Source organism: Pleurodeles waltl, chromosome 7 (genome assembly GCF_031143425.1).
Source record: "Pleurodeles waltl isolate 20211129_DDA chromosome 7, aPleWal1.hap1.20221129, whole genome shotgun sequence".
In the NCBI taxonomy this organism is placed as follows: Eukaryota; Metazoa; Chordata; class Amphibia; order Caudata; family Salamandridae; genus Pleurodeles; species Pleurodeles waltl.
The window spans coordinates 703,866,605-703,879,647 of record NC_090446.1 but is presented as its reverse complement, the minus strand read 5'-3'; the positions used below and the strand labels follow the sequence as shown (position 1 = coordinate 703,879,647).

At 45.5% G+C, this 13,043-nt stretch overlaps 1 protein-coding gene across 2 annotated transcripts in view; it reads left to right on the top strand.

Moving 5' to 3' along the window:
• Window positions 1–13,043, top strand: part of UQCRQ (ubiquinol-cytochrome c reductase complex III subunit VII) — a 52,474-nt gene that overhangs the window by 9,055 nt on the left and 30,376 nt on the right. The window lies entirely within an intron of this gene.

The window sequence follows — 13,043 nt, the reverse complement described above, 5'->3', positions numbered from 1 at the left end:
CGGTTGTGACGCAGAGTAAGTGTGATCACTAGAGAGGGAATGGGACATGCAGGCGGTGTCTGATGACTGGGGCCAGTCTTTTTGTTGTGAGAGGGACCATTGTCCTATTGTGATGGGTGCCACGGGGGGGGCACGTCAAAAGGGGGAACAGACAATGCATATCTCTTAAAAGGCCCTATTGACTGATTGTGTGACAGATGTGTCTACAGCATGTACAATATCCCCTGCCAGGAGGAGGTCTTTCTCTTCTTGATTAGAGGGCAAGTTGGTTGCATCATTAAATTCTGCCATCCTTGTTCAGAATATGGTCCGAGAACAAGTCGGGATAAAAAAAATTGCTGCTGGTATGGGCAACCCAGCGAAAAGGCCATATAGGGAGGCAGACTGAAAGAGACTACCAATACAGAAAACTGTGAGGAAGTCTTAAGCCCCTCAGGGTAAACCTGTATAGCCAATTATCCTGCCCAGGCAAATGGGCGTGAAGGAGATGCTCAAAAGGCTTGACCACTCGATAGCTGAAGCGGGAGCTGGCTGTAGCTTTCCGAGCCTCGGCGTGTTCTTGTGGCGATCGAGCCGGGACGGAGACCCGCTGCTTGTTGGACCTGCATGTAGGTCTGTGAGCTGAAAGGGGGACTGGGAAAGTGTTTGGTGTTTGCCACTGCAGCCGATATATGCCTGTGAGAAAACATCTTCTTAGCTCCTGTAGTGTAGTGTGTGTGCTGTGGTGGCTTGACTCTTTGCTGGTGCAATGGCGTCTCACTTAAGTGGTGCCTTAGGAGAACACAGGTGGGGCAACATTCTCATCTCTCGGGGGAGGCAGGTGTTGGCCCACTGGAGGTTGTAGGGTAGAGGCAGGCATTCGTTGGGTATTTGCAGGAGAGCCGGGCACACAAAATCGTGACTCTCCAACATTTTTCATCACTCAGCAGCACTCAATACCAGCGTGACTCAATAAACAAATCCAAGGTGGTCATCACCCATCCTTTGACACAGTTCCCTTTTTTGTCATAAGATCAGCAACCCTAAGCATCTTAACAAAGTCCTCTTTTCAACAAATGTTTTTTTGCTTAGTACCTTTTTTTTTTTTTGCCTCTATTCTAGGTTTCTGGCCCAGTGGGTACCCGTCTCTTCAATTTGTATTTTCCAGTGTCGGTCTATGCTCACCGCACTGAGTCTTCAGTCACCAGTGTTTCCCTGGACCACCTTATACTCCTTTGGAAATACTCCGCAACTAGCCATTGGAGGTTTTTCTTCCTATTAGGCCCTTTCCTCTTGCGCAGCATAATGCCTATCAAATGATATTGCAGTAACCTCAGAAAAGCCACATACAATTTAAGGAGCTTCCCCCCCTGAGTGCAAACATTGACTGCGTTTCACTTGAGCTTTGAACATTTAAGCACACCATATGTGTTTTGTTTTGGTGATGTACATTCACAGGTGTCAGTGGCCATTAACTATTGTGCTTTGTGGAGAAGTATGAGGAGTTTGGGAGTCCAACGATCATGCTATAACACCTATTTGGACATGTCTAAGTGAGCTGCTGCTGGAGGTGTCTTCTGGCTATTAGTGGGAAAATATTTTGCTAAAGTATAAGACCTGTACTGTACTCGTATTTGATCTGTTGAGGTATAGTTCTAATTCTATATCAGGACTGGAGGCGAGGATTATTCCCCTCCTTTGCCTCAGAAAACCCAGAGTCAATGGGAAGGACCAAAATGGTCTCTTCCTCTATGTCCTCATTACTTGCCTGCATTGTGCTCAAGCACTGCGCCAAAGCGTGGATGTGCCTATCAGTCAACATAATATATAATTATAAATATATGTTCGATGGCATGTGTAGCTGCAGATACACATGCTGTGCATAGTCCGCCGTCTGGTGTTGGGTCGGAGTGTTACAAGTTGTTTTTCTTCGAAGAAGTCTTTTCGAGTCACGAGACCGAGGGACTCCTCCTCCTTTGTTTCCATTGCGCATGGGCGTCGACTCCATCTTCGATTGTTTTTTTTCCGCCATTGGGTTCGGACGTGTTCCTTTTCGCTCCGGGTTTCGGGACGGAAAGATAGTCAAAACTTCGGAAAACTACGTCGGTATTGTTTCGTTCGGTATCAGGTTAGATAGAATCGACACCGAATCGTGAAGAGCTCCGGTAGCCCTTCGGGGTAACTTCGACCCCCCGTCGGGGCCTGGTCGGCCCAACCGCGTGTAACATCGACACCGATGGAACGGACCCCGTTCCGATGCTGTCCTAAATGCCACAGCAAATATCCATATGCAGACCAACATTTGGTCTGTAAATTGTGCCTGTCGCCCGAGCACAAGGAAGAAACGTGTGAGGCCTGTCGTGCGTTTCGGTCCCGAAAGACGCTCCGTGACCGAAGAGCTAGAAGGTTGCAAATGGCGTCCACGCCGACAGGACAACGAGGGTTCGAGGAACAAGGAGAAGAAGAGGAAGCCTTCTCCATCCATGAATCGGACTCGGAGGAGTTCGACGTCGAAGAAACCGTGAGTAAGACGCCGAAACAAGCACCACACGGGCAAAACAGACAAGGCCCAGGGGACGCCACTGCCAACAGGCCATGGCTCAACCCATAAAATAGGTGACCGTCCATCGGCACCGAAAAAGGGCGAACTGGTGCCGAGATCGTCCGACTCGGGTCGAGACACCGGCACGCAGCAATCTCGGGACCGAGAAAGTGCTGCCGAAAAGGGTCGACGCCGAGACAGCGGAACCGAAGCTGCTCGACGCAGAGACAACGGCACCGAGGATGATCGACGCCGAGAAGGCTCGACTACAAAAAAGAGAAAATTCTCCTCGGAGCCGAAAACAAGCAAAGACACAGTTTCGGTGCCAAAACGCCCAGCAACCGAACCGACTGCCAGCTCGTATTCAGAGGAACAATCACTGTCCTCTCAAATGCGCAAACACAGATTTGAAGAAGTTACAATCCACTGACGTAGACCACACCCAGAAGCGGATCTTCATACAGAGTGAGACAGGGAAGATCAGCACTCTTCCCCCAATCAGGATGAAAAGGAGACTCGAGTTCCAAACACAAGAACAAACACCACAAGCAAAAGTGGTGAAGAAAGTAACTCCACCACCCTCTCCTCCACCTGTAACTCATACATCACCGGCACAAACTCCGTCACATTCACCAGCTCATACCACCATGAGCCAAGATGACCAGGACGCTTGGGACCTATATGACGCCCCAGTATCAGACAATAGTCCTGAGTCGTACCATACCAAGCCCTCACCACCTGAGGACAGCACAGCGTATGCACAGGTGGTAGCTAGGGCAGCAGAGTTCCATAACGTGTTGTTACACTCAGAACCTGTCGAGGATGACTTCCTTTTCAACACCCTCTCTTCCACCCATAGCACCTATCAAAACCTGCCTATGCTCCCGGGAATGCTAAGGCACGCAAAACAGATCTTTAAAGACCCTGTCAAAAGCAGAGCGATAACTCCACGGGTGGAGAAAAAATATAAAGCACCGCCCACAGACCCTGCTTTTATCACATCACAACTGCCACCAGATTCAGTTGTAGTAGGGGCAGCTCGCAAGAGAGCCAACTCGCACACATCAGGCGACGCCCCACCTCCGGACAAAGAGAGCCGCAAGTTCGACGCAGCTGGAAAAAGGGTTGCTGTACAAGCTGCAAACCAGTGGCGCATCGCGAACTCTCAGGCGCTCCTAGCGCGATATGACAGAGCCCATTGGGATGAGATGCAGCATCTCATCGAGCATCTACCCAAAGAATTACAGAAACGGGCAAAACAAGTAGTCGAGGAGGGACAAAATATCTCTAATAACCAAATACGCTCCTCTATGGATGCAGCGGATACAGCTGCAAGAACAATAAATACCGCAATAACCATAAGAAGGCACGCATGGTTGCGCACATCCGGGTTTAAACCAGAGATACAACAGGCAGTGCTCAATATGCCGTTCAACGAACAACAATTGTTTGGACCTGATGTGGACACGGCAATTGAGAAATTGAAAAAGGACACTGACACAGCCAAGGCCATGGGCGCACTCTATTCCCCGCAGGGCAGAGGCACTTTTGGCACATTTCGCAGAACACCCTTCAGAGGGGGGTTTCGGGGTCAAGCCACACAAGCCAGCACCTCACAATCAACACCGTCTACCTACCAGGGACAGTACCAAAGGGGAGGCTTTCGGGGCCAGTACAGAGGGGGACAATTCCCTAGAAACCGGGGAAAATTTCAAGGTCCCAAAACCCCTACAACCAAACAGTGACTCACAAGTCACTCAACCCCTTCACACAACACCAGTGGGGGGAAGACTAAGCCAATTTTACAAAGCTTGGGAGGAGATAACAACAGACACTTGGGTCTTAGCAATTATCCAACATGGTTATTGCATAGAATTTCTCCAAATCCCTCCAAATGTCCCACCAAAACACAAAACATGTCAAAACAGCATTTAGACCTTCTGGAATTAGAAGTTCAGGCATTACTGCAAAAGGACGCAATAGAACTTGTACCACGTACACAAAGGAACACAGGAGTTTACTCACTGTACTTTCTAATACCAAAAAAAGACAAAACACTGAGACCAATCTTAGATCTCAGAACACTAAACATCTACATCAAATCGGAACACTTTCACATGGTCACGCTACAAGACGTATTACCACTGCTAAAACAACAAGACTATATGACAACCTTAGATCTAAAGGACGCGTATTTCCACATACCGATACATCCCTCGCACAGGAAATACCTAAGGTTCGTATTCAAGGGAATACATTACCAATTCAAAGTGTTGCCGTTCGGTATAACAACCGCACCAAGAGTATTTACAAAATGCCTAGCAGTAGTAGCTGCACATATCAGAAGGCAGCAAATACACGTGTTCCCCTACCTAGACGATTGGCTAATCAAAACCAACTCCCTAACAAAGTGTTCACACCACACAGAGTATGTCATACAAACCCTCTACAAACTCTGTTTCTCCATCAACTATGCAAAATCACACATTCTGCCGTGCAAAACACAGCAATACTTAGGAGCGACAATCAACACAACAAAGGGGATAGCCACTCCAAGTCCACAAAGGGTTCAAAATTTTTACAAGGTTATACAAGCCATGTATCCGACACAAAAAATACATGCAAAGATGGTATTAAAACTCCTAGGCATGATGTCTTCATGCATAGCCATTGTCCCAAACGCAAGACTGCACATGAGGCCCTTACAACAGTGCCTAGCATCGCAATGGTCACAGGCACAGGGTCACCTTCTAGATCTGGTGTTGATAGACCGCCAAACATACATCTCGCTTCTATGGTGGAACAGTATAAATTTAAACAAAGGGCGGCCTTTCCAAGACCCAGTGCCACAATACGTGATAACAACAGATGCTTCCATGACAGGGTGGGGAGCACACCTCAATCAACACAGCATCCAAGGACAATGGGACGTACATCAAACGAAGTTGCATATAAATCACCTCGAGTTGTTAGCAGTATTCCTAGCGTTGAAAGCATTTCAACCCATCATAACCCACAAATACATTCTTGTCAAAACAGACAACATGACAACAATGTATTATCTAAACAAACAGGGGGGAACACACTTGACACAGCTGTGCCTCCTGGCACAAAAGATATGGCAATGGGCGATTCACAACCACATTCGCCTAATAGCACAGTTTATTCCAGGGATCCAGAATCAACTAGCAGACAACCTCTCTCGAGATCACCAACAAGTCCACGAATGGGAGATTCACCCCCAAATTCTAAACACTTACTTCCACATTTGGGGAACACCTCAAATAGACCTATTTGCAACAAAGGAGAACGCAAAATGCCAAAACTTCGCATCCAGGTACCCACACAGGCAGTCTCAAGGCAATGCTCTATGGATGAATTGGTCAGGGATATTTGCATACGCTTTTCCCCCTCTCCCTCTCCTTCCATATCTAGTAAACAAATTGAGTCAAAACAAACTCAAACTCATACTAATAGCACCAACATGGGCAAGACAACCCTGGTACACAACACTACTAGACCTGTCAGTAGTACCCCATGTCAAGCTACCCAACAGGCCAGATCTGCTAACACAACACAAACAACAGATCAGGCATCCAAACCCAGCATCGCTGAATCTAGCAATCTGGCTCCTGAAATCCTAGAATTCGGACATTTAAACCTCACCCAAGAATGTATGGAGGTCATAAAACAGGCTAGAAGGCCATCCACTAGACACTGCTATGCAAGTAAATGGAAAAGATTTGTTTGCTACTGCCATATAATCAAGTTCAACCATTACATGCATCTCCAAAGGATGTATTAGGATACTTACTACATTTGCAAAAATCAAATCTGGCCTTCTCTTCCATAAAGATACACCTCGCAGCGATTTCTGCATACCTGCAGATTACCCATTCAACTTCACTATTTAGGATACCTGTCATTAAAGCGTTTATGGAAGGCCTAAAAAGAATTATACCACCAAGAACACCACCTGTTCCTTCATGCAACCTCAACATCGTCTTAACAAGACTCATGGGTCCACCTTTCGAACCCATGCATTCTTGCGAAATGCAATTCTTAACGTGGAAGGTTGCATTTCTCGTTGCCATTACATCTCTAAGAAGAGTAAGCGAAATTCAAGCGTTTACTATACAGGAACCTTTTATTCAAATACACAAAAATAAAGTAGTTCTAAGAACTAATCCAAAATTTTTACCAAAAGTTATTTCACCGTTCCACTTAAATCAAACAGTAGAACTACCAGTGTTCTTTCCACAGCCAGACTCAGTAGCTGAAAGGGCACTACATACTTTAGACATCAGAAGAGCACTAATGTACTACATTGACAGAACAAAACTAATTAGGAAAACAAAACAACTGTTTATTGCATTTCAAAAACCTCATACAGGAAACCCAATATCAAAACAGGGTATAGCCAGATGGATAGATAAGTGTATCCAAACCTGCTACCTTAAAGCAAAGAGAGCTGCCCATTACACCAAAGGCACACTCAACCAGAAAGAAAGGCGCTACCATGGCCTTCCTAGGAAATATTCCAATGAACGAAATATGTAAGGCAGCCACATGGTCTACGCCTCACACATTTACTAAGCACTACTGTGTAGACGTGCTATCCGCACAACAAGCCACAGTAGGTCAAGCCGTACTAAGAACTCTATTTCAAACTACTTCCACTCCTACAGGCTGAGCCACCGCTTTTGGGGAGATAACTGCTTACTAGTCTATGCACAGCATGTGTATCTGCAGCTACACATGCCACCGAACTGAAAATGTCACTTACCCAGTGTACATCTGTTCGTGGCATTAGTCGCTGCAGATTCACATGCGCCCACCCGCCTCCCCGGGAGCCTGTAGCCGTATGGAAGTAATCTTCAACATTTGTACATTTGTAAATATATTACTTAAACTTTATTTTGTACATACTTATTCATTCCATTGCATGGGCACTATTACTAACATACACAACTCCTACCTCACCCTCTGCGGGGAAAACAATCGAAGATGGAGTCGACGCCCATGCGCAATGGAAACAAAGGAGGAGGAGTCCCTCGGTCTCGTGACTCAAAGACTTCTTCGAAGAAAAACAACTTGTAACACTCCGACCCAACACCAGACGGCGGACTATGCACAGCATGTGAATCTGCAGCGACTAATGCCACGAACAGATGTACACTGGGTAAGTGACATTTTCAATATATATATATATATATGTCCCTGAAGGTCACAAGTGTTTGGTACCTTTAAGGGCGTGCAGGGGCACAGTCGCAGGTCAGGCAGGAGGTTATGTGTCAGCCAGCTAGACAAAGCCAGGTTCTCTAATGTGCAGAAATGCACTATTAGCGCATTGTGTCAAGCCCTATTCCCCCCCCCTTCTGTCTGATTAGTAACTACAGACCCTGTTCGGGCGTCATGCTTCCAGGCAGGCGGGGGAGACACTTCCGCTGGGAAGGCGTCTCACTTTCAGAATGTGTGCTTTTCCCACAGGACCACTGAGACAGGCATCTTGCGGTTGCCCTGCCCTCTACAGGCTAATAAGTGCACTACACTTGGCGGGCCCCAATGAACAATACTGCCGCGAATAGAGAGGTGAGTGCGCTCCCGCGGGCGGGTGAGTGACAATAGAATTAGCAGTAAGGCACCATGTAAATGCATACAGTTAAAAAGAGGAATAGTTCAAACAAAACAAAGAGCACTTTTCTCAACCACTGAAGAAGGAACGAAAGAAGTACAGTAGGTGACGGATTATATGGACTGCTATGCTGACTGTTGATTGGTTGTTTATATGTTCTTTCCCTGGCATCTTGGGGAATGTAGTTGTTACTTTAAATACTGCTGCTGGAAAATAAAGGAGGTGTCCTTAATAGAATTGAAACTTTCCGTTACATTTGCTACAAAGTTTTCATTCCAAAGCTCTTCACTTATAGATCCTGGCCAGACACCTCTTTAGCTATCTTGCAAGCCTCATAACATAAAATAAATCATGAATAAAAAATACATACATTTCCATATCAGGTGTGACTACCAGCACTTTATTTTGCTAATGTTTTTTTTTTGTTTTGTTTTCGTTCTTTATCATTTAAAAAAAATCTTTTTTTAGACTCCCTGTGTGTTTTAGCTGTGTTCAGGTTGAAGTAATTTGAAACAAATTGTTGCTTTTTTGAGCTAATAAGAAATAATATTGTACTGTAATGTGGAATAAAGCTAAAGAGTTCCTATACATGCTTTAAGCGCACTTGTCTGTTCAATTAAAGTTATGTGGTGTTTGTTTTTCATTTAATTTTTTATTCCAAGCGTCAAGGTGCCACGTTTAGGCTGCATGGTTTTTTTTTTTGTATAATATACTTGTAGTAAAAACTGTAATGCAAAACCTATTGATTTAGCTAATGCTTGTTCTTTCTAATGACTTATGAGGCTTCCAGAAATATTATACAACATAAAATTGCTGACTGCCAGTACATCTCTCCATGAACGAAGCCACAGTGCTTCCGTAATGTCCCAGTGTACTTTGGCTAGAAAGCGAGGTCGCATTAGTTACTCATAGGTAAAGTTCAACAATTTGGCTAAATGACTGCCAAGTCAGCACTTCAGACATTAAAGGCAAAAGGCAGCTTGTGATGTGTCTCTGGGCACACTCAAACTCAAGTTTATAACCGAAAACTGTAGATTGTACAATTAATGTGAGTGAGAGATTCCCTTTTAAAAGGTCTCGCCTAAGACGGTGCATATACTCTTGCTTGCTAGATTATTGGTTACATTAAAAAAATTAAAAAGGCTTAAATCCTGTCCATTACTTACCATTTGTTGACTTCGTCACTCTCATTTCCTTGTTTCTTATTGGTCAGCGTGCATCAGTTTCATTTTCTTCTTTATTTGTTTGACCCTCCAATAAAGCATTTACCAGGTACTGATTAATTGCTTTATTAGTATCTTTCCGCTGCTCACCTCAGATTCAGCTGCTTTGTTTTCCCCTTCTTCTCTTGCTTCTGCTGTTGTTGCTGCCTCCTCGTCGTTGCTTGCTGGTTGCTGCTTGCATTTGCCCTCTCTATTGAATATGTTAAATGTAAAACTGGATCTTGAACCGACATTATTACATAGTTGATCAAATGCAGTATTTTAGGGAAGAGAATTTTATTGTAAATAAATTTGAGACGGAAAGCAAGTGTGTAGGTACTTTAGTTTATCTACAGAATTAGAGTTCTTTAGGAAGTGGTGGCTTTTAGCCTTACTCAGATTGGTTTGCAGTACATGTTGTTTTAACAATATTGCAATCTGACCTCTAAATGTATGTAAGTTGACTTGCTAGGTCGCAAAATCTAAACTTGCGGAAAAGTTTATGTACTGGTGTTTGTACTCTCTACTACAGTTTGCATGGATGTTAAGAGCAGCAGTCCGGGGTAAGAGCCGGCTTCTGCCTGTGGGCACCAACTGGCTCTGTTACTGAGTGTGGGGTTTTCCTGGATAGTGTGAAACCCAGAGCTTTACTTTTCTGCCAATCTTGTTGGTGAAAGATCCCGAGGCACCGCTCCCTGTACAGCATGCACCCTATCCCCGCAATGGAACAAGTGCTGCTAACTCCTTTTACAAGGAGCATTTACCATCATTTTCAGGTGGAAGCCTAGCGGACAGCACAGCTTTCTGGTTGGTTAGTGACATCTTAGGGGCATTCACAAAGTTTCCCTGGGAATGCATTCCGCCCACTGCTTACCGTCTGCTTTGTGGTTAGTGACTCACATTTGCTTGCTTTCTGTTAGCTGGCTCTATTTGTTTTAGGCTGCCCAGCTGGAGTTCGCTTCTTCAGTTGCCCAAACCATATTTACTATATTCTTCCACCAGAACTGGATTTCTGTAAATAGGCCATTAAATCTTATTCTTATCTTGCCACAGCTGTTGTGCATTCAAAAATAGATGTTAAATGTCAGGCTCTGTCTTCCAGTGACCCTGGGGTTTACTTTTCTTTTTCTGACTTAAAAGTCAAGGGATTTATGTGACAATCATGCTGACGTCTGGAGGTGTGCTTGTGGAAAGCTCTTATATATTTTTTTTTTAACAGACAACAAAATTTAAATGGCTGTAAATGAACTGTGTAAATATTTCAAAATATACCAGAATTCGAAAAGTACAAATGAAGCACATTATTTGGTAATTCTGTGTGGTGGAAACAAATATTTTAATACGATCCAAACAAATCAGTCAATACACTAGGTGATGACATTTCCACTCATTGTTTGTGCGCTGTGTACATTTATCAGTAAAACTGTATCTTTGTGCAAATGTAATGGGCATTTCAATTGAAGATGTGTTGTCTGTAATGGCAGTGCACTACCACACCATGCACACTCCACTCTACACCACTTGAGTATGCCACTTCACAGTACGCATCTCAACTCTACATCACTCTACACTTTGCGAATGCACTCTACCCCACAATACTGTGCATCACTGCACCTTATACCACTCCTCTCTGCACCACTTTACTCTGCAACTCTGTACTCTATGCCAATGCACTCTACCCTGTACCGCTCTATTATATGCTTGTGCACTCTATGTAAATCCACTCTTCCCCATTCTAATCTACTCTGCGCCCCTCTACTTTGCCACGCACCATTCCATTCTGCTCTGAAACAATCTACTGTGCGCCGCTCCTTTCTGTATCCCTACACTCTACGCCACCTCACTCAAAACTAATACACTACGCCACTACTCTATGCCAATCTAAGCTGCACCACTGCACTATATACCACTATATTCTACTCTGCACTCTACTTCATTGTACCCTATGTCACTTCACACCAGTAGCGGCTCGTGGGTCGCAGAAGGGGCGGGGTGGCGGGAGGGAATAAACATTCAATTTAATATCATTTGTTTTTTTTAACACTTACCTCCTCCGCCACTCCTCTGTCCCCCGACGCTCCTCTGCAGGCATAAGCTCACAGCCTGCCCTGCGCCAATCCTGAAGCTACACAGAGCAGCGTCAGGATTGGCTGGGTTCGCCCAGCCAGGGCACTCACAGGCAAACAGGGAGCCTGTGCAGGCTCTCTCCAGTCCAGCAACCGTGTTGCTGGGCTGGAAATAGCCTACAGCGCACATGTGTTTGGCCGGCCTGAGACCGCTGGCCAAACACACATGCGCTGTGAAGGGGGAGGGCTGAGCACTCCCCCCCACAGTTCATGTCACCCGTGGCCGCGCCCCTTTCAAAGAATACGATAATAAACATAGTATATTATCCTTTTTCTTTAAAAGGTTTGGGCGCTGCTGGCGGGGGGGGGGGCAACGCTCCTCCGCCCAAACGGAGGAGCCGCCACTGGTTCACACCACTCTATTCTGCTCTACTGCTCTCTACGCCACTCTACTCTGAACCGCTCTGTGCCCCTGCATTCCACCACAGTGCACTCTAAGCCACTCTACTGTACACTGCTGCACTCTGACAGTCTACTCTGCAACACAGCACTATCTGCCATTGCACAGTACACCTCTGCACTTTACTCTCGAACACTGTAGTCTGTCCCAGTCTACACCTCTGAAGTATAAGCTTCTACATTTTACCCTTCATCACTGCACTCTACTCTGCACCACTCTATGCCACTTCACTCTATGCCACTCTGCAACACTGAACTCTACGTCACTCTTCTCTGCACTCCTACACTCTGCTACTGCACTCTACCTTTCATCGCTCTGCTGCACTCTATGCCAGTGCACTGTACTCCACTCTACATCACTGAACTCTACCGCAAGCCACTATAATCCATTCTGCACCACTGCATTCTACGCCACTCTGTTCCACTGTGTGCCATTCCAGTGTGCATTATTCCACTCTACGCCTCTGCACTCTGCGCCACTGCATTTCACTCCAGTGCACTTAACATCACTTTACTCAAAACCAATATACTGTATGCCACTGCACTCTACGCCACTCTGCTCTACACCATTTCATCATACATCACTTTACTCTGCACCACTCTACGCTGCTGTACTCTACACCACTGCACCACTCCAAGCCACTTCACTCTACTCTGTCACTTCACTGCATGTCACTGCCCTCTACGCCATTCTTCTCTATTCTACCATACACTATGCCACTGTGCTCTACGCCGCTACTCTGTCCTGTACCACTCCACTCTACACCACTTCGCGGTACTCTGAAACAATTCTGCTCTATGCTACTGCACTCTGTCACTCTACTGCACTTTACTCTTCACCACTCTGCTGCCCTCCGCACTATTCTACTCTAAACCACTGCGCCAATGCACTCAACACCACTTTACTAAAAACTAAGGCACTCTATGCCAAATACTCTGCACCACTGCACTCTATACCACTCTAACCTAGCCCCGTGCCCACACACTGCGGGTAAGCAGCCTTTACTGTCCTTTTAGCCACTGGTGACCCTGAATCAGTTTTAGCGATTGAGATACAAGATTAGCCTAACTAGTAGTAACCTCTTGGGAGAATATATAGAAAAGGCACAGGTTCAACAACAAGTGAAAGATTAGAGCAGGTGTCTCCAACAAGTAGCTCG